Source organism: Pinus tabuliformis, chromosome 3_1 (genome assembly GCF_031772625.1).
Source record: "Pinus tabuliformis cultivar Carrire ecotype Pingquan chromosome 3_1, CPIR1, whole genome shotgun sequence".
NCBI classification, from domain to species: domain Eukaryota; kingdom Viridiplantae; phylum Streptophyta; class Pinopsida; order Pinales; family Pinaceae; genus Pinus; species Pinus tabuliformis.
In genome coordinates this window covers 493,080,705-493,104,433 of record NC_142301.1, presented here as the reverse complement: position 1 = coordinate 493,104,433, position 23,729 = coordinate 493,080,705, and positions in this window count along the sequence as shown.

The window sequence follows — 23,729 nt, the reverse complement described above, 5'->3', positions numbered from 1 at the left end:
AGGGGGGATGTTAGGATATTTCGACACATAGGAAATAGTTAAGTATAACTTGGTCTAGTGTAGAGTTAGGTAAAGTGTGTTTCTTTACTATGTACTTTTGAAACTTACAATCCGACGGTCATGATATGTTCTAGACATGAAGTGATCTGATGGTTCGTTCTCTCCTTGGTATTACCGACACTTGATCCGTGGATTAACACCCGATGGTTCATGATCTCTATTTAAAGAGAATGGAAGGTCATTTTTTGGGTGACCGTTCATGAGAGAAGCTTATGTAAATTTTATTTCTTTTACATTAATAAATTTCCTGAAGTGGTCGTGTTGGCTCAAGCCGTGGACTGTTTCCCTCTTTGAGGGTTTAACCACATCAAGAATACTAGTGTATTGATCTGTGATCTGTTTGTGAGCGGTGTCCTTTGGTGTTCTATCTAAGGAACTTACCCTGTAAATTCCTACAAACCAGGATGTTTACACACTAGGTCTTACCCTAATACCACAAATCTTGCTCCATTACTAGTGAGTGCCTATAGCCCTAACAGAGGTGTCTACATCCCTCAATTATATGTGTGGTATCTTCTTTATATAACACAGAGGGATGATGTCTGATAATGAAGGTAATATGGTGTACTCACGTAAATAGGATTTCTCATTAAGTATGTTAATATCTCATAGTTTCAACTCTATCAAACATAAACTAGTAATTTTTCATGTTATAGGTGGGTGTAAAACTTTGAGCGTACTGAAAGTGGTTAGCTAGAATTGAGTATCTAAGCCCCTTTTAGAATATGGTTGCAAAAAGAAAATTCACTTTCAACCTATCAACAAGAACAAAATCTCTATAGTGACATTTCCCCAAACTCATTAAGACGATGTATACTAAGTAGGGGTCATCAATTAGTAGATCATTCTTTCTAGGATCAATTAAGGTGTTTAAGGTACAAGGGATTTATCTTTATCCGTTTTAACTTCTAATGCTCTAAAATATATGTGATACAAATTATAAAAAATCTCTATTTATATTTGTGGTTTCAATAGCAAACTTAATCAATGAAATTGAACAACCAATGAAACTAGGTTAGAAACTTATCGAATCCATGCCTCTTACCTCAATGCTTCATGCTTATCCAAAATAGTAATATGTTAAGCTATTGCAAAAAAGAAGAAGATATCTCTTCTCATATGTTTACCAAAGATAAGTAGATGTTTGGGTGACATTATGCTAATATTCATTTAAAAACCTAGTCCATCCAATCCTCCACAAAGTCGTAGTACTTTTTGTGAATGTTCAATTTGATAAGACATTTTTGACATAAAGATATTGCAACATATTCATGATTTATTCTCATCTCACAACTATTTGGAATCATACCAAGGTTAGTCATATGACAACTCATATCCTTTTGAGATTCTTGCATATAACAACATGGAGATAAATCTATGATAAAGTCATGCTTGAGAGGCAAGAAAAATAACTCAATTTACTTTTCATCACAACTCTTATTATGTTTCAATTATTGTTTATCATGAGTAATTAAGATATAAAAGGATTAAAAATCCACATGAGTAAAAGTAGGAGTCGTGTAAATCATACTACTAATAAAAACTTCTATATTAGATATTGCATATATATGTTCAAGGAAACAATTAACTTGAATATATGGTGAATATTGTTCATCTTAAAAATAAAAAATAAAAAATAAAATGATAATGTGTCCTTTTCATATTCCCAAAATTGTTGAATTTGATTATGATTGCCATAGATGAAAAAATTGTTGTGTTCCATATTTCCATATCTGTCATAATGATTAGAGAGTTTAAAGGTGTTGAAAATATCATTTTCACATATACAACCATGCACATTAGTACAAATTTTCTTGTATCTCAAATTATTTAAAGAATGATTTAGATTTTCAATTGTTTCTAATAAGGGTTGAAGATTGATGAGCAAAATATTAGACATGCATGCCTTTCCAAAAGACACTCTAAGAACTTTTATAAGAGTGTGAACTTCAATTATTCCTTCCAACGTTTTCATTGGTTGATTTATGATATAAGTTGGTATTTGTCCTTCTTCAACATCAACTTTAATAATCATGTCTTTGTATGCATGCATAATTTCTATAGTGTCATCAAGATGTTGATCCATAAATGGCTAAGTAACAAAGAACACATCACTTGATATAGATTTATGAGATAGGTCATTTGTAGTTCCATATAATAGAATGTTTCAAAAAGATTTACTATTAGTGATAATATCTTTATCAATAGATTTAGATTCCTTATCCAAAACATTTTAGAAATTACGCAAATTTTCAGTTGGTTTCAGAAAGGGATTAGTATAGATTTTGAAGAAATATGAGCAAGATTCACTCATAGGTGTTTTATATTCTTTAGATAATTCCTGATCAGAAACATCTAAAGAATCTTCTACATACTAATTACCTTGCACATTATGATCTCCATTATGGTTTTCATAAGAAAACGAAAAATCAAGACTATCATATTCATCATCCTCTGCATAATTATCATAATTATGCTCATGATTAGCAAAATGGGAGAGTGTTAATTCAATTACATGTTCATGTTCATTACGTTGATAAGTATTAAAAGGATCATAGTTGCACAATGATTGTAAAATTTCACTATACTTTTGGAGATATGCGATAAGAAAGTTAGGTTTCTTGAATGCTCCTGAAATTTTCTTCAAACACGTCAACTTGGTATTTTCACTATATATTTCTTTCTATGATGTTTCATAATCTGAAATTTGGAGGAGATAGAGGATATATCACAAGGTACATGTGGTAAAAATTTCAGACCTTGTTTCGCTACAATTTCAGAGATAAGACTTGAGGAATTTAGTGTTCCTGAATGCTCATGAAACATGCTTCAAACATGTTAGCTTGTCATTTTTGCTATAACTTTCTTTTTGAGATGTTTCAGACTATGAAATTCTGATGAGATAGGGAAGAGATCTCTAAGTACATGCGGTATAAATTTTTGAACCAGTTTTGGAAAATTGGAAATGTGACATGATATGAAAATTTGTTCTTGGGAAGAAGCCAAAAGCATCAAATTTTGAGAGTAGACTTGGTGAAGGAAAAAGAAACTAACAAAGCTGGTAAAGAGATAAGCAACCAACATACTTGGTGAAATAAGAAGCAAATAACAAACATTATGAATAAGTTAGTAGGTTGGTGCCTACGAATATTTGTAGTAGTGAGGATTGGTGTCTCATGTAGGTTCGTGCATACAAATCTTGCAATAGAGAGGATTGTTGTCTCTTGTAGGTTGGGGCCTATAAAACAACAGAGGGGATTAGTGTTTCTTGTACGTTTGTGCCTACAAACAACAAAGGGGATTGTTATCTCTTATAGGCTAGTTCCTACAAAGCAACAAAGGGGATTGGTGTCCCTTGTAAGTCAATGCTTATAAAGAAGCAAAGGGGGTTGGTGTCTCATGTAGGTTGGTGCCTATAAAGAAATGGAGGGGAATGGTGTCTCCTATAAATTAGTCCCTATAAAGAAACAATAGGTATTGGTGTCTCTTGTAGGTTGGTACTTACAAAGCAACTGAGGGTATTGATGTCTCATATAGGTTGATGCCTAAAAATTGATGTAATAGTAGGTTGTTGCCTACAAGATCTTTCATATAAAAAAATTGTGTGGGTTTCCACAAATATCTTTTGTTACTTATGCAAGTTATGAGATTGATGTTATATGATGGCATTAAACAAGTAAAAATTGTCATTATACTCATTCACCCCCCACTCAGTATAATTGTGAATTCCAACATTTAGTATCACAACATGTTCCTTCAATATCAGTCTAATCACTAAAAGGTAGATCTCAAAGGGATCACAACTAGTCGGGATGAATCTTATGCTTCCAAAGCTCCATTATTGGATGGATCAAAGTATGTTTTCTAGAAGAGAAAATTGAGGCATCATCACAAGGCTCATGGAATTGATACTTGGTAATGTGTAGTGGATAGAAGGAAGGACAATAAGCATAATACAGAGACCATGGATATAATCTTGTGTGGCCTATCAAAATCAGATTTAGATAAGGTGATTAATTGTAACTCCTCTATAGAAATTTTGGAAAAGATTCAAAGCATCTAAGAGGGAGATGACATTCATACTGCATATGAAATGAAGATAGGAGAATTCAAAGCTTGTGATTACTCCAACAATACGTCAGATGCAGATGAAGCACAATCTATCTCAAGAGGAACTAAAGAAGGGGAATCCATAAATGCTCAAGCTACTTATCATCAAAATGAAGATTTTGAATCAGAGGAAGAATTTGAAGGTAAGAAAGATCTTGAGGGTGAACTTGTTTGTGCTCTAAAAGAAATAGATAAACTCAGAAGAAAGAATAAAGAGTTGGAGGATCTATTATAAAAATATGAAGATAAATATCATGATTTTGATGAAGCATCAATCATCCTCTTAAATTCAGAACTAGAAGAGGCAAAGAAAATATAGGATTCACTATTAAGTTAGCTAGAAGAAAAAAAAAACTATAAGAAATTAGAAAAAAAGGTTGTATCATTAAGAAAAGACCTAGAGAAGGAAAATGCTCAGTTGAATATTAACTTAAAGTTTGAAAAGGGGATAAAATTCTCATTTGCCAAAGATGACCGACCATCAAAATAACACTTGGTTGTAAAGAATATCATGAGACGTTCAAAGGAGAATCAAGCTCAACGACACCAACAAAAAAAGAACCTAAAATATATACCAATGTGCTAAAAGGATCTAGCAGCAATGCATATAAAGTCAGAAATGAAGCTAAGGATTAAAAGATACATGACGCTATCAACAACAGAAACATCAAAAGGAAAGAAGGAATGTACGAGTAGAAATATAATAATCACATGGAAGAAAGCAACACTGGGCAAGGAAGTGAAGACCAATCGAGTGCTAGGAATGGATTCAGAAGAATTGCTCCACCAAGAAGGCCTATCACATCTAGGTATCAAAATTTATTTTATGGGTATTGTTGTTCATGCAATAATTTTGGTCTTAAGGTAATAAATTCTAGAGCCTATGTAATAAATGACTACATTAGAAATAAAAGCATGATATCATATAAGATCTCAAGGAATGGTTGTATGAGCAACAATCAAAGAAGTTTTCATGAGAATGATGTAAAAAATTACAATTCATTTGCCCCATTATTAGATCATGTTGAATGTTTCAAGTGTAATAATTTTGGGCATAAATTTCAAGATTGTAAAAGCGTTACATTAAATCCCCTAAACCAAAGCAAAGAAGAAGATATTGTCAAAAATAAAAATCAAAGAACAAAGGTATGGAGAAGGAAGAAAGAAGAGCAGGTAGAATGTGGTCTAGCTCTATGTGTTCAAAACAAAGATAGAAAATGGTATATAGATAGTGAATGTTCACGTCATATGACAAGAGATAAAAACAAATTTCTCTCTCTAAAGGAAGTCAAAGGTGGCAGTGTCACTCTTGGAGATAATGCATCAACCAGAATAATGGGAAAATGAATAGTTAGCCTTGGTAATAAAAAAGCTAAAGCTAAATATGTCCTGTTTGTTGAAGGTTTAAAGCACAATATTATATGTGAAAGTCAAATGATTGGACATGATGTCACATTCAATTCTAAAGGACGTGAAATAAGAAAAGCAGGCTCTGGAAAATCAGTGGCAAAAGAAACCAGGACTTCAGACAATTTATTAATAAAGGTAACGAAGAATATTGTTGTATGAGAGTGTTATCTTTGTCATATTATCAATAAAAGAAAAGTGAGAGACTGCAACATCTCAAGCCACATTAAGAATATGGGAACTTTTGAGTGTAAGTTATAGTATAAGGATGATGAAATGGAAAGTTTATAGGATAGATATGAGGATGATAATTTAGATATAGCGGAAGCACAAATAATGACAGAGAAGACAACACATGGAATTGAAAATGCTACAATGAAGGCCCCAAAAGAGAACTATAAGCATTGGTTTAGGGGGAGTATCTCATGTTAAAAGAGTTAAGTTGTAGACAAAAGGAAGCCTAAGCATATGGGGAGCAGTCTTAAAAAGAAGAAGTAAAAGGGAGTTCAAGCACAGGGGGAGTAGTCTCAAAAGCATAGCTACAACAGAGGAAATGTTGCATGCAGGGACATATAGACACAACCTTGATAGGGGGAGCGTAGTTGTAGATAAAGGAGAAGTGAGAAATCATAGGAAGTAATTTTTTTTTCTATTAAGATCTCAGGGGGAGAGATTACAACCAAAAGTAAAAATAACCCTTTTTCATTCATAAAGGCAGAGAATATGCAAACATAAGGAGAGATAATAGACAGAGGGAACAATTGTAATTACTAAGAGAAGTTGTAGATAAAGGAAGAGTTGCAGTCACTAAGAGAAGTTTCAAATAGAGGAAGGTTTGCAGAAATAAGAAGAGTTATAGATAATGAAAAATATAGGTTTGGCGGGGTCATCCCTTTGCCATTGATGTTAAAGGAGGAGAAGTTATAGGCACAAGGACAATTGCAGATAATGGGATTTATATAGTATTATTGCAAAATTTTCTAGGGGTTGTCATAAATGACAAAGGGCGAGATAGTTGGAAATATTGTTGTAATTGTTATTAAAGGATGGGGAGCCTATTTATGTCTAGGATAAATATTAGAAAATGAATATTGTTAGAAATATTTTTTTTGGAATTTTGATGTCCCATTTTGATACCCTATCTTTGAATGTGTTTTTACTCCAATTAACTAGCTATTGTACCGGCTACAACGACCTCAAAATTTGACCTATTTCAAAATTTTGGAGCACCCATGATTAACTCCCTGATCTTTGACTATGACATTCTATGGCCTCTCATCCTCCCTTGCACCTACAAGATATTTTGAGACTTAGAAGAATTTCGGATCGCAGAGCTTACCTTAAGTTTTTCTCCGAAGTCGCTAGTTGCATTTTGATACCTTAGACTAAGCTTTAACATTGCGACCCACAACCCCCTTCCTCCCAATCGCATGTGACTTCCTCTCTGTCATAACTGGTCCTCTTAGTTGCATAATCACATTAGTAGAAGTCAGAGGTTTTGCAACTTGGTTTATTATGTAACCTTGCGATTTCACTACTGGCCCGAACTGTGACCAAGCGCGCCCTCACCATGTGACCACACCTTAAGAAGGTCGCATGTGACAACCCTAATCAAAATTCCTCTCGTGACCTTTCCTTCCCGCATGTAATTACTTTTATAAAAGCCTTTCTCCACACCCTCCTCCATTTCATTTTTTCACGATTGAGCCAATGAAGTGCCTCCCAATCGATGACCTCATGAACTCTGGGTAATTTTATGCTTCCTCTCCCTTGTAATCATTGATTTTGTCAAATTTTTTCCACTTGGACGCCCTCTCTACCCTTCCTCTACAACTTCCCTAAATCCTTCGCCACCCTAGAATTTTATAAAAAAAACCCTCATCACACTCATTCTTACACTTTACCCACTGTTCCTCTACCTTTGAACACACCCCTTACGTTCCTTGGGTACTCGACATAGTTGTTGACTCATTCACCCCACTTCACTTCTCCACATGTCGTCAAAGATTTTTTGCCTAGGTGTAACCCCTAAATCCTGTCCCTCCCCCTGATACTTAAAGATTACTAACAATGCCAAATTCTTCCCATTGTCAAATTGCTTCTGCCTTCTAAGTCCCTCGAACCTTTATTAACGAGAGAGCCGCCATTTCCAACCCTATAATCACATAGTCACACACAAGAAGGAATCCAAGGTTGTGACTTGAGCACCTGTGTAATTTGCAATATCCCCTATCCTTCGCTCACCTAGACCACCACTCAATCACATGATCGTAAGTTGCACTCAATGAGGACATATCCAACTTCTTTACGTGACTTGCGACTACCCATATTCTCAAGACTAATATAGTCGCATAGTCAAACCAACGAAAGACAAAACTTGTCGCGACATGCAACTTGTGACTACTTTACTCCAAACATATTTTCATTTCATAGTCACATTAGCACTTCCCTTCAAGTCAATCACCCTTGCAAATCGTGACCATGCAACATGCTGAAAACTGCAACCTGTCCTTGTGAACTTTTATGCGACCCATCTAACAAACTCATGTTTGCGACCTTTTCTGATAATCCAATTATGGATAAGTGATCTTTCATTTTGTACCAATCATATTTTATCTGTGATTAGTGGTTTTATTCATGTTAACCTTGTTGTCTTGGGATCATATCTTTGAAACTCAAGGTGATGTCATCTTGATTGCATTATCATTTCATCATTCTCTAGAGAGATGGCGTTACTGGTAGTCAAGAGTTCTCGCAGAGGTTCGGGTAGGGGTTCAACCAAAACATAAAGCATCATAGAAGGGGTCGTGTATAGGCCACATACTTTACCAATATATGGAGACACAACATGTAATACCAACAAGATAACAAAGTTGGCTTGGTGGGATATCTATTCTGAGTTTGCTAACCAAGACATCCCCAAAGACAGGGAGGACTTCAGAGTTTACATCAACATCAAAAGGTCTTAGTTGCATAAGGTAGTTGCACACCCACCAGTATTCCCATGCACCAAAACCATTGATTGGTTACTACAATGTACAAATGCTAGTTAATGGGGTATCAAAGGACATGATGGAGGGATTTTAGCCTCTTTTGTTGCTACTGATATTGCCAGCTACTACAAGCCACTAGAGCCAGAAGAATCATTCAACACTAGGTAGCGGGCAGACTTTAATGAAACTGCCAAAGATACCAAAGGCATTCTAAAATCATGGTGGCGGGAACCCTGCACCAAGTTCAGGGCTAAACCAGATCAAATCTGTAAGACAAATGGTTTAAGGAAGGTGTATCAGTTGATGTTTGTTATGATGAACATGTTGTATGGAAGAGAAGATATAGATACCTTCCTGGGAGCATGGGTACCTTTCATGCACACAATCGCAACTAGAGGGACTATATTCATTTGGGAAAGTATCCTAGCATCAACACTAAAAACCAACATTCAAATGGCCAAGATCCCAGAGCAAGGTAAGCCATCAAAATTTTACATGGCCTCTTATATTATGGATGTAGTTTGCGTAAGGTGTCAATTCCAAGGATGGAATCTAAAATGGACCCTAGAATTACCTGAGCCAGTGCATATTTACTACAAGAGCTTCTGGAACCCGAGCTAGGCTTCATTTGAAACATTATTAAATATTTTATTGCTATGTTATATCAGGCACTCTTCAGTCATGATCCTCATTATATGTCAGAGAAAGCCTGAAATGTCATTATTAAGGCGGTAGATTGGTTCCCTGTAAGGGAAGGCACATATCAGGGTTTTTGGGGCATACAAACCTCCCCATGCTCTCCCAACCATAGTGATAAATATAGTACTCTTGCAAGAAGTATGCTACAAGTTGACCACCAGATTATCCAAGACATTGGCAAGGACTTGGCCTGTGTTCCCTTTGACGATTGTAGCCTACTCTCTTGAAAATTTCAGAGAAGTTGAGGCAGAAGCTAAGGAGATAAAGGGTCTTTGTTTTGTTGGTTTAAACATACGAAGCTATGATCCAAGGGGTATTGCAACATCACATTGCAAAAAAGTAGGTTTTGGAATGTCTCATAGACAATCTATAGGATATGAAAAAGATAAAGTTGAAAACTTCTACAATGCTTCTAGAGCATTAGGAACAAATGAACAACAAAAACAAGAAGAGGAACAGTCAGGTTATGAGGAAAAAAAAGACATGAATCTTGAGGGTAAAAGAAAAATTCTCAAAAGGAAGAAAGTGTAGTAAAAAAAGAATGGGAAATCAAAGAAACAAAGAGATGTCCAGCAAGGAGATACCGATCCACAAATAGACAAAGAAAGAGAAAATCTGGAGGATCAACAAAGTGACGAAGAAGGGAACCTAGAGAAAAGGAATGTGGCAATAGCAAGAAGAAAACAATAAATGAAGAGGAAAAGGGAAGAAGAGCAGCGCAAGAAAACTAATGAAGATAGAACGAGGCAAGAGGAAGAACTCCTAAAAAGGCAACAAGATGAAGAAAAAAAAGAAATTTGGAGGAGGAGGAACAACTGAGGAAAAGGGAAAAAGAGCGAAAGGAACAAGAAGATGAAGAAAGGAAGAAACAAGATGAAGAGGAAATTAAAATTAAGTAAGAAGATGAAGAGATGAAAAGAAAAGTCGAAGAAGAAAGAAGACAAGAAGAAGAAGAAGAGGCCAAAAGGCAATAGGAGTCCCTTGCTAAGAAAATTGACCAGGATCAACTACATGAACAACAGGGCAACATAATAAATGATTAGTAGGGTCAATAATTTGAGATGCAAGTAGATTCCCCCCCATTGGACATTCCTCCTTCCACTCCAATCACTGGTGGGAATCTTCCATTACAAGAGTTAGGTATCCCATATGAAGAAGAAGAGGAAGTGTTGGACATCACATGACTTAGCTTCGATCAAATTCAATATAAGATAATATATGAAAGGTGTTATGAAAATAATTTAGTTAAGCCCATATCTGTGGTCATGGAGAAAGAGATGGTCATAAACACCACTATGAATCTAGAAATGATTGCATCATCCAAAACCACATTTGTCACTGCTACCAAATTCAACATGAACAAATTAAATAGAAAAGTTACTTAGGTACAAGCCAAGCTTGCTACCTCTTAACAAAGAGTTGCATAATTACAAAATGAGAATCAATCCTTGTGAATGACTCCTTCAAGAAGCAAATAATTATAAACAACTATTTAGGAGGAGGTGTCAACATTAGAGGATGTTATGGCCCTGTTCTATCAAGAATTGATGAAGTTGCATCAAGATACAACAACGTTTCCAAATTTGCAAGTTGAATCCAAAGAAAAGGAAACCATGTTGAAATAGGCCACAACAACTATTGATACTATACGTGAATGGACCATTCAATATCTACTTGCACCATAAACCCTCCCAAGAAAGGATTGGATAGCTGCATAATTTGATAAATTTCAAATTCACATTAAGGTACATTCACGTGACACACTAACAAAGGACTTGGATAGAGTATTAGATTCATATAGGGATTTTCTAAGTGGGTAGGAATTTGTGATTGAGATGCATAAAGTTCCTTCTATCAGATCAGTCGATGAAATAAAGCCACAAGAATAGGTTCTATAAGAAATACATGCATTCCTCAGTCCTCTTAGGCAAGATGCTACCATGAAGAACTTACAGGTTATGAAGGAACCAATTACTCATTATGTGGTGGAACCTGTAAGGATATACACCAAGATCATGTCTATATTGTTATAAACATTTTTGGGCACTGCAACCCCAATCATACATGTCCATAAACCAAGGGCTCCTAAGTCCCTAAAAGTGTTTCTTCACACCCTAAAGGAATAAGGTCAGCTGATTACATCATCTCCCAAAAGTTCTCCACAGAAAATTGCTCAGAACTGGTCAAAGCAGGACCATACAGACTGCCCAGTGCAGAGGGTGCGATGCATCCCACCTGCTCAGTGTAGAAGGTGCGATGTATACTGGAAAGCCCTTCTGTAGGCTGCGATGGGCGAGAGTAGACAAATGGCAGAGACAGTTTGCAAGGTGGATCGTCATGGAATCTTCCAGAAACTTCTCCTATGACACTTGCCTCTCTGAATTCGCCCAGGGATGAGTAAGAGATCATCAATCTCCAAGTGGAATCAAGAACTATCAGAGAGAGGACACTAATCAAAATCCCAGAAGCTGACTCACCCCCCTGCAAATATCTATATATGGATCCCTCATCCCAGAGATCCAGAGGCTGGAATTTTGTATCTTGTAAGAAAGTGTTGTTGGTTTCTTGGCAGAATATCATAGTGTTGGGTGATCTAAGATTTTCATGAGGTGAATAAGGGCTTTCATGCTGGGAGGATGACGCTGGGTCAGAACAATTGGTTGTAATCCTCTTTGCTATTCTTGATATTAATAAAGCTATTCAAGTTTTCCTCCACATTCTTATATGTTTGATGATATATGCATTTGTGTGGTCAATATATACCTGGTTCTATATTGTTTATGATTGTAGATCTCTGTTCTTCGATAGTATTATGCTGCTTTGATTCCATAGGTGCTCTTTGAAGTTGGGTAGACAAAAGAAAAGTGGCAAGGATCTGTCAGAAGGGAGAGGAACCAAGCAAGGAACCAAGCGCAAGACTGAGGTTGGTGTCCTTTGTTCCCCTCTTATCTACTTCTCATAAAGGAAAGCGAAAGTAGTTTTAGTTTGTTTGTTTCTAAGATAGCTACTAGTCTTAGTGGGACTAGCATCTCCGAGTGGACACTAGATTTCCCGATAACAAAATGGCGACTCCACTGGGGAACGAATAGATTGTTTGCTTGTCTATATTTGTTTGCTTTATAAACTTACAGACGGAGCCTGAAGTTAAGCCAGCTAGCCTTCGAACTGCATTTGCTATGCAAGTGCAAAGTAGATCAATGTTGCTTTAGTCTATCTCCGAGTTTTGTTTATAAACTGAACAATCGATTTGAAAACATCCTAATTGCCCTAGTGGTGGCTCTAGTAACATCATTAGATCAACCCCTGTGATTTATATTTACTGAACATCACTTACTCGGCCTAAATCCCTGAACTGAGCTGCAAACTATGACCAAAGACCAAGTAGAAGTCTCGTCCTGGTACCATCGCACCCTCTCTTCAAGGAAGTCTCTATGCATCGTACCTCCCGTGTGTAGTAGGTGGGATGCATACTGGATTCCCTGTGTAATAGGTGCGATGATTAGAAAAGGATAATTTTTCCTTCAGAGTTTGATTTTTCTTCACTCTCTTCAGCTCTATTCAGGAGTTTTGCTGTCTGTGATCAGTATACCACTGTGGAAACCCCCTTCCTTTCCATCATTCCACCTCCATTGTGCAAAGAATTGTAAATGTTTTTTTATGTATTGTGCGCCATTTACAGTTCTATTTTACAAAAAGTAGCATAATCAAACTATCGTCTTTTGATTTGAAAGTGTCGCAAGTGTCGTTTTCAGTCAAAGAAAAGAATTCAATTGTTCTTGATGGTCGATTATACAGTTACTCTTGTATTTGATTTGAATTAGTAGTTTTTCAAGTGTCGAAACCAGTTTTCAATTCAAAATAGTAAAGTGTCGTCATTATCTTCCTTTCGTTTTTGAAGAGAAATTTGTTAGTACTGTCGCTTTGAAAAGATAATTCAGATTTGTACTTAGCATTCTTCTTGTCATTCACACATTAAGAAAGCTGAAAGCAAATACATGCATGTGCATTTGCATTTAGACTGCTTGTTGGTTTGATTTAGGACAGTGGATCTAGTGTGTGCTCTCTGCTCTATGTTGAAAGAATATCATCTCTCTTTCTTTAGTAGCTAGGATTTTCATTGCAAAAAGAAGATTAAACAATTGTTTATCATCTTAGATTGCATTTTAGGAATTGTGTATCTACATCACGCGGTGAACCTGAAAGGAAAATTTCTTAAAAAAGATCAATTGTAAAATAAATTTAATGAACATAAAAATGCTTTGGAACCTAACGCACAACATCTAGAAGTCTAGGCTAGAGACATATTCCGGCGTCGTAAAGCCTGGTAACTATTGTTTTTATTGTTGGTTGGGTAATTCCTCCTCTTTGAGACGACAAGTGCCAGTACGGACTTGTGCTCCCACGTACCGTCGAGTATATATTGGGAGACCACAATAGGCTATATCCTTTATCCATAGGAAGTCGTGTCTGCTGCCCTATCAATCACAATGCACTGAACACAGCATTCAGGAAGATTGACTGTCGTACTGTAAAAATTATTCTGCAGTTTTTCGATTGGTTTGGTAATCCCTCTGCCTAGATTTCCAGAGAAGTCTCTTTCGTTCCTTTTCAGACTCCTTAAAGGAAAAGGTCCATCTGAGCACTTGTCACTTCAGGCTCATTAAAAATCGAAGGCGACTAGAGTCATCTTTTGTTTTTTCTCGACTCTTAAAAATTGAAAAAACAAGTTGTGTCAAAGTGTCTAAAATTTATTTTAATCGGAATAATATCACCATTCCCGCGTTGGTCTTAGGTTGAGAAAAATGGAGTCCACCAACCAAGGATTTCCCCTTGGAGGAAATCCTAGTCCTTTCTCCTCTTGGGGAGATGTTGGTGCACCTCATATGGCCACATTGTCACTTCCAGGATTGACGATTGGCTTGCCAATATGGCTCTTCTCGACCTCCGTCGTTCAGAACACCGTGATTCCTGAACAATCGAGTCAACAACTGGATGATACTAAAGTTACCCCCCAACCTTCTACTTCGTCCGATTCTCCCTCTCCTCCTTCCTCTTCACTTGATAAAGCTGGTAAAGCCAAAAGTCAAGTAACTAAGAAGGAGAAGAAGGGGAAGGAGAAGAAAGAGAAGAAGAAGAAGGAGCCAAAGGCGAAAAGGGGTAACCGGGCATCGTCTAGTGAAAATCCGCACACTGCACCATCCAAGCCTAAATCTCCATGTGTCATTTGCAAAGGAGACCACTATCATCGAGATTGTCCTTACATCCCTCGGATCTTAAGGGACTGGTCTCCTCGTTTGCACAATCCGGTGTCATCAACCTCTGAAGATCATGTTGAAAGTACACCATCAACTAGTGAAAGCGAAGCATTTGGACAGAAAATGAAATGTAAATTTCCTTGTAAACTGTGTGAAGGCGATCACGTCGTCCACCGTTTTCCCTTCCTAGACGAAGCTAAAAGAGTCTTGGATAACTGTCCTACTTCACCGCTACGGCTTCCTCCTGGATACAAGAAACTCTTGCCGAGTCCATCGCTAGTTGAAAATCCGACCGACATGCCATTGTGGTCGGTCGAAGCATCTGTCATTGAAGATAAACCCGCTGAATCCATACCAGACGAAAGTCAAAAGGTTGAGGCGGCAGTCGACCCGATCTTGTCTTCGGAAGGTCCATCTTCAGATGATACAATCACCGAAGAGAATGAGAACAACACCGTTCAAATTCTTTTCGTAAACACAGACTCCGATGAACATGGGGGCAATCTACTCATTCCTTTACCGCAGGAAGGAAGTTTGTCAAAGTCATATACAGCCATCTATTCGGTCCCACCTCCAAGCAACCTAGTCGTTTCCTTCGATTGGAATCTACTAGGCAGACCCCGTTTACCAGCTAATGTACCATTCCGAATCATTGTACAAGCTTACAAAATGATCATGGTCGGTACCATCATAGATGAAGGGGCTTCTGTGAGTATCCTTTCCTCAACTACTTGGGAAGCGCTTGGTTCACCATCGCTTCTGCCTGAGATGAGAAATCTGACAGGCTTCGACAAAGGAACCAATCGACCATTAGGGATCCTTCCCAATGTGCCCATAACATTGAGAAGGAAAACCGTTTATATGAACATAATGGTAGTCCAAGGACCTCTAGATTATAATCTACTCCTTGGGCGCGACTATATTTATAGCATGGGAGCCATTGTCTCCTCACTCTTTAGAGTAATGTGTTTTCTGCATGAAGGCTGAGTGGTCCAGCTCGTAGACCAGCTTTCGTTCCCCGGCTCACACATAGCTAATAGTCAAATGCCATCCATAAATTGTCTTTTCACGCAAAGAATGTCTCATCAATCTCCAGTCCGTCCACCTGAAGAGCGCGAGTGATTCGAGAGGACATGACTGAAACCCAGGGGCATGCACCCTGGTCCATTTCGGCAGGAAAACCTTGGGTATAGGGTAGGTTTCTGCGGAGGATATATGACTAGTCTGACACACCCGTCCATTTAGGAAAATGGGATTAGACTGGAAAAAGATTCCCTCATCAAAGTTATGTGAGTGGAGGCGACTGCGCCACTCACCTTTGTCTATTTCGGTAGACATCGCCAAGGAAGTGTTTTGTCTGCAACGCGGATGGAGCAATCTTGCAAATGGGAGAGCTTTCATATGGTAACCTGGAAACTCTACTTCGCTACGCCTGGGGGCATACAAACCTTTTTGCCTGAAAGTAAAGAGCGACCATTTATTTTCTTAGTGTGTAGTTTCTCAACCCTTTAAACTCGTAGGATTGGTCGTTCCTAGCTTGCATAATGAAAGGATCCGAAGCAAAGTTTCGAATGGTGCAAGATCCTTAAAAATTGAACCTATCGATGAGACATCCTTATTAAATGACCGGCACAAGCAGTTTTTATGTGGAGTTCAAGCTCATTAAAAATCAAACATAAGCAATGAGCAAATGTTTCCCCCATAGTTTAAGCTCATTAAAAAATGAACCAATTTCTGGTAAATAACCATTGTGAATGCATTATCATCAGCTTTTGAGCCCTGGTCGTGTTCTCATCATCACCTCCACTTTGTTTTAGTCGATCATTCACATCCATTTGATTGTTTACCCCTTTTGAGGAACAATTGCGAAGAGTGATCCTGTTAGCCATCCTTGTGACACTGCCGTGATTGGAAAATTCCAAACCTTAATTGGAATCAGCTGCTACCTGAAATTATCACTCGTTCCTCAAAAGACGAGTCTCCTTTAAGCTCTTTTCACCTGACTCGTAAAATATGAAAATATTGCCCAGTGATTGGCCTCTCCAGCTCATTAAAGTGACCGGAAGTGTTATCCCTCCTCTAGATTTTAATCTTTTTGGACTTGAGGGATTATTACACAAAAAGATCGAGCGCTTGTTTTGTTCGGCTCGTTAAAATTACTGAAAATTCATCCCTTTCGTATTATTTTATACTTTTTTTTCGGACTTAAGGGATTATATGATGAAAAAGGATTATTGGAGTTTCCTTTACGTCCCTTTCAGACTCTATAAAATTGAAAAGGACCGAGTTATCTCTGTCGTTAAACTCATTAAAACCAAATAGCGACAAACTTGTCCATATAGACAAGAACGAGTTTCACTATCGCTAGGCTCGTTAAAACATAGCGACGGGTTTTCCCGAAGGGCAAATTATAGAACAAGCATATGTTATCCTCCTCAAGCTTGAAAAAATAAAGAGGTATTGGTCAACAATGACTGGGTAAAAAATTGGAAGAAAACTTGAAGAAACTTTATTGGTAGCAAGACGCTCTTGAACATGACACTTTCACTCCATATCTGAGTCGGGTTGGGTTATTCCGTTCACCGGTCATATCACCATTGGTCCATCACACCATCCATATTTGGGGTTAACGCTACCAATCCATGTCAGTGTCGCCGGTATGTTCAAGAGAAGTTGCTCAAAGAATTCACTTGTGTCTCATCCGTTGCAATACATTCACGCTCCATTCTTTCATGATCGCCACCCTGAACCCTGTATCATCAGATAGTTTTCATCTCCGAAATCATTTACTCCGTTCCATGTCGTAGATGTGGGATTCATTAAGGCCCTCCTACGACGGGTCACTTCTTGTCGACATCATCTCATTATCCAAGAAGTCAACTTAGGAACAATCCTTTCAATACTTTGAAGCTTGCATGCCTCAATGGCAAGTTTCTCACTTTCGGCGACAGGTTTACATCAATGGCCTTCGACCGAAAGATTTTGCGTGGTGTTCAATGCCAAGTCCCTTTTCACACCACGCGAATTTTACTGTAGTACCTTGAGGGTCATCATCATTATCGGTGATTCCTCTCGCACTTGTTTTTTTTTTTATAACAAGGTCGGATGCTATGTATTGATTGAAAAAAGAGATAAGGCATAAAGCCGTACATAGGATGCTTCAAGAGCGTTACAATTCCAAAGACACTGCTTGGGTTCCCTATCCTGAAATTGATTTCTGAAAATTCTGACTACTAAAGAACTAATACTACTATAATTCCGGACAAATTGGTGACACAAAAATTTGCATTTGTAATACATAATCAGTCAATGGAGATATGGCTGATATTTCTCGCTGTGGAGTCCTCGGGGTGCTGATCTGCTTCCATCGGCTTTGCACTTGAAGATGTTGATTTTTCTTTCTGTTTTGCTTCCAAAATTTCCCTTAGGATTGCCAGCGATTCCTCAGCATGGATACATCTGTTGCTGAGCCCATTAAACTGTTCCTGAAGAGAGTAAACCTTGTGGAGAAACAAATTCATTTCTGTACGGTATTTGGTATGGAGATTTCTGAACTGCTCCTCGAATTTTGCTTCCAGACTTCGAATCTGCTCAACATGCCTACCTTCCATATTGCGCACTTGATCTTCTAGAATTCGTTGCTGGGCTCTGACCTCATCAAATTCCGCCTGAAGGTCGCGGCAATGAAAGCATTGCTCAGATCGAGCCATATTAAAAATGGGGTGGTTTCTTAGAAGGACGGGTTCACAGAGATGTTCAATAGACTCCTTTTGTCTGCAGGATAAGAAGGGGAGGGGCCGTAAAGGGAGGCGCGGGAGGATGACAGAATTGAAAGGGGCAGGTTTAAAGCAGGTCAAACCCACCGAACGCTCTTGCAAGAGGGAGGAACGATAAGAGGGAAGGGTCTGAAAATGATCGATCCGAAGAAGAAGATAAGGAAGAAGGGGGGGTGAGCCGGATAGATGCAAACTGGAAGGGCAAGATGGGAGGCAGGGTAACAGCCAGCAAGGGCACTTAGCGAGAAGCAGAAGTTGGAGAAGGAGGGGCTCCAAGGCTCTTGGCTTCCCTGCGTATCTGATCCTGAAAAAAACCGCAAGCTTGGTTAAAGTAAGAGTATACAGAGAGAAAAGAACTGATACCAGAACAAGGAATCTCCTTGTTGACTGATCCAAAGCGCCTTCTTCGCTTCCACGGGGCTGTTCTTGATCGAAGCACTGAATGTCATTAGGATGCCTTCCTGGATTCAAATTTATAGATCGTAGCCATCTACAGTGCCCTGGTTTCTTATCATAGATCGGATTCTCTGTGATTATTAGATTTTTTTTTATTTCTCCAGAACGATTCACTGTGACAGCAGGATCCGTCCTCCATCTCTCGCTGTGGTTAAGATTTTTGCTTAGGATATCTACTGTCTTGAAGATCGCATCCTGGGCGTGACGGCTTGAGCACTTCATGTGGCTGTGATTATGAGTTTTACTTGGGATTTCAGCTGATCTGAAAGGCGGATCCTGGGTGTGACTGTATACGCATTTCAAGCTGTACCCTGGAGCAGAATTTACCATACCCCTCACGCGCTTACTGTATTTGCGCGCTTGAGGATTGTCAGTATTGACTTGATTCATGGCAGAGGTTGGAAGAAGGCTCGTTGACTGTGCCTCAATGCCCCTTCCTGGCGCCCGACTGCATTATTAGCATGATTATCCGCTTCCCCATTGTGAGTGCGGAGGATATGGCAGAATCGAATTTTTTCAAAGTTTTCAATGAGAAGTTTGATGCGTTGTAGGTGCTGTTGAAGACTACTGTTTGCAGAGGTCCTGTAATGATTCATATGGCCAATGATGACTGAGGAATCTCCTAGGACAAGAGCGTTTTTAATTCCCTTATTTTTTAATTGCAGTAATCCTTGATACAGAGCAAGGGCCTCAGCATTATTATTTGTGTTTTCCCCTAAACTCCATTCATAGCTGCATATTTCCTCTCCTGATTCATCTAGAATGATACCTCCTGCGCCTGCTGGTCCTGGATTGGACTTGGAGGCTCCGTCAAAAAATAGGATTGGACAATTATTGCTCCTTAGCCATCTTTTGAGTTCCTGAGAAGTAAGCCTTATTTCCCAATCTTTGATCTTATGCTGAGGTTTAATGGCTTTCCTATGAATGCCATTGTGTTGACCTGGACTGCCTAGAATATACCTGATCATGAGCCTCTCTTCAATTGTGTAATCTGTTGCTTTAATTGTCCCCGAAATTTTGACAGCCATCGTCTCCTGAGCCAGTAGATGGGCACTGCTACTTGTTTTCCAGACATTGCCTTCTTTATTTTGGAATATTTTCTTGTTTCTAGTTAGCCAGATTTTCCAAAGGAGGTTGTGGGGGATGATGTCCCAGGTTCTTTTAACAATCTTGCTCCGCTTGTCTTTCCAGGGGCAGTTCCTCCTCCAATCCTGGATTGTCTCAGCAATGTTTTGTTGAGGCTGCCAAGTTATGTTGCCCAGGTTGGCCATGATAGTCCAGCATTTCTTCGCAAAGGCGCAATCAAGGAATAGATGGTGGATGGTTTCCTCCTCAGAGCAGCAGTTAGGGCAAATTGAAGGTCCATGTATCCCTCTCTTTCTCAGATTTTCCGAAGTGAGAATTCTGCCCTTAAGCAGCAGCCAGATGAAGAATTTGACCTTTGGGATGGCCTCAGACTTCCAAATTATTCTCCATTGATTCCAGACCGGGGCCTGATATGTATTGTTGCAGATGAATTGGTAGCCCGATTTAATGGTGTAACCTGAGCCCGTGGGATCCCATCTAAGCCCATCTAAAGCTCCTTTTTTGATAGGGGCTCTGTTTTGAAGATTTTTGAGAAGGGCTTGATAACTAGATTCCAGATTTGGGGGAATAGCTGGGAATTCCCATCTAAGCCAAGCACCGCATTCATCGTCCCATTTTGAGAGTTGATCCAGCCTTTTGATGCCTTTGCTGTGAAGGTAATGTATGATGGGAATGGCTTCATCGACAGTGTTTAAGGGTTGGAGGCCCATGATTTTGTCAGTGGCATAATTGATACTGCTTCCATCTCCCGGAATCTTTGAGGTGTTTTGAATAAGATTGGGAATTGCTTTCTTGCATAGTTGCCAGATTTTGGTGGAGTTTCTTAAAGGGATATCAGATTCAAGGAGTCTTTGTCTATGATCCGAGAGATATTTGCATTCCATGACCTGTTTCCACCAGGCTTTTGGTTCACTAATGAGTCTCCAAGCCATTTTGATCCCAAAGGCTAGGTTTAGAATTTTGGGCATTCTTATTCCTAATCCACCTCTGTCTGGAGATTGAATTACACTTTTCCAGTTGACCAAATTATATCTATTTTTTTCTTTTTTTCCTCCTTGCCATAAAAAATTCCGGAGGATAATTTCTAGCTTGTTGTGGAACGAAGCAGGAGCTTGGTAAAGAGTGAAGCGATATAAAGGTAAGGAGGAAATACCTGATTTAAGAAGGATTAGTCTGCCCGCTGGGTTAAGCCATTGAGTCCCCCATTGCTGAACCTTTCTTTTGACTTTGTCGATTATTTCATTCCAGGTAGCCGCTTTTAGAGCACCCAAGGTGACCGGCATCCCAAGATAGGAGAAGTGATCCCAAGTTTCTTTGTATGCTACTCCAAAGATATTAGCAATATTATGAGCTGTTTGTTTGGAGATATTCCAGCCATATATGCAGCTTTTCTGAATGTTAACTTCTCCTCCAGAACACTCCATAAATTGATCAAGAAGAGTTTTGAAACGCTTTGCAATTGTGGTGGAAGCCCCACCAATAAGCAGGGTATCATCAGCAAATTGCGAATGATTAATGTTTTTAACTCCATTCCCGAACTTGATACCAGAGATGAGGCCGACTCTTCGACAGTGGTCGAGGTTGCTGCTGAAGGATTCTGCCATCAATATGAAAAGATAGGGAGAGAGAGGACATCCTTGCCTTAGTCCTCTTGAAGATTGAAAAGCTTCACAGGGGCGGCCATTAATGAGAGGCGAGATCCAGGGCCCAGAGATGCATGCAGCAATGGTGCTTATGAATTCAGGGTTAAAGCCCATTTTTCCCATAACAGCATACAAGAAAGAGTGTCTTACTCGATCGAAAGCGTTGGCTAAGTCAAGCTTGAGGACGAAACCTTTCTCTTGTCTAGAGGTGCTAGAGTGGATAGCTTCTTGGACCAAGGAGATGGAATCATGTATTTGCCTGTTAGCCATGAAGCCCCCCTGATTTTCAGATATGATGGAAGGGAGCAAGGGCTGAAGTCTAGCTGCTATGATTTTTGCAAAAATCTTATAAGAAGTGTTGCACAGAGAGATAGGCCTGAATCTGGAAAAGGAAGTGGGCCTGGTTTCCTTAGGAATGAGAGCAAGAAAGGTTGAATTTGTGAAACCTCCCATTTTCTTTTTTCTTTGGATTCCTTTCATCATTTTTACGAAATCTTTTTTTATCAAGTGCCAATGGTCCCTGTAAAAATTAATAGAGAAACCGTCTGGGCTTGGAGATTTATCTGGTTGAAGAGTCCAGATAGCTTTTCTTATCTCTTCCTCTGTTATTTCACTATTCAGCTTCTCATTCTCCTCAGCTGAGATTTTTCCTGGAAGGTGTCGAAGAAAAGCCGTATAGTCCATGGCGCCTTGAGTTTCAGTGAGAAGGCACTTGTAATGGTGGAAGGCTGCTCTTTTAATAGAATCCTGGTCATCATGCTGGCTACCTTGACTGTCTGTGATAGTAGTAACAATGTTCCTTGATTTTTTTACTGTGGCCTGCTTATGGAAATATGCCGTATTTTTATCACCTTCCTTTAGCCATATCTCTCGTGATTTGAGCCTCCATTTGATTTCTTCCGCCCTCTTAATTTGTGTTAGCTGTCCCTGCACTTCCCACTCCTTACTTTTTAGCTGATTAGTGAATCCATGTTCTTCTATTTGTTTATGTATCTCTTCCAGTTTCTGCTGCACTTTTCCTTTTATTTTTTCTGGTTCTTGGTAGCTGAGTTTTGCCCAATCCTTGAGTGCTTTCCTTGTGTTTCGTAGTTTGGTTTCCCAAATGTGGTTTGGGGAGCCTTCCACGTGATTCTTCCATGTATTTTCTATAATTGATTCGGCCTCAAGGCTGTCTCTCCACAATGGATTGTATCTGAATGGAATGGGTCCCAAATTAGCGTGGGTGTCCAGCTCTAATAAGATGGGGAAATGATCTGAGGCTGTGGCACTAAGGATTTTGGTGTGGCCTGCTGCAAAGGAGGAAAGCAGGGAAACATTAACCATAATTCTGTCCAACCTTTCCATAATGTTACCTGGACCCAGGCGTCTATTGTTCCAAGTGTATTTTCTATTTTTTGGAATGATGTCCATCAATTCGTGTTCAGCCATGATAATTTCCAGCTGCCTTCTAAAGGGGTCAGGTGAGAAGGTACCCCCCCTTTTCTCATTTGCGTGGAGAATTAGATTGAGATCTCCAGCAAGAATAATATTTGAATTCTGCTCCTTATCAATTTCTTCCTTTAATTCTTTCCAACATTGTTCCTTTTCCCGGAAATGGTTGGGGATATAAACATTGTAAATAATTAAGTCACAGCTTTCTTCCTTGTTGACGAGATTGGTCCTGATCCAGTTTGGATTGAGGACAGAGAATTTGGAGTTCCACTTCTGCTTATTCCACATAGTTGTGATTCCTCCAGAGGCTCCTCTGGAATTGCTACTGGTCCCTGTGAAGGATTTTTGCGCTTCTATAATTAACTGCATATCATTCTGATTTTGCTTGGTCTCCTGAATAAGAACAATTTCAGGCCTTTCTGAAAGGAGGAGGTCTTTTAGGGCAGCTGATTTAGAGGGGTGCCCCATACCCCTGCTGTTCCAAGATAAAAGCTTCATCATAAGACTTTCGAACGGAGAGGTGCTCGCCTCTCAAGTTCCTTAGCTACTGTGTCATTCTCTTGAGAACCTGTGATGAAGGAGTCCATAGGAGTTTGTATCCCTAGTGCTATGTCCTTTTGCGAACTTTCTTCCCGATGCTGCTTGGCTGATTTTCTACCTGGTCCAGGTTTCTTGTGGATTTCGCCAGATGCACCAAGGTCCTTGGAGGAACTTCTGGTAGCCCTGATGGGCTGTGATCCGAGGACTGGCTGAGATGGAGTCGAAGAGATCAAAGGAGGATCAGTGCGGATTAGAACTGGTTGATCAGGATGT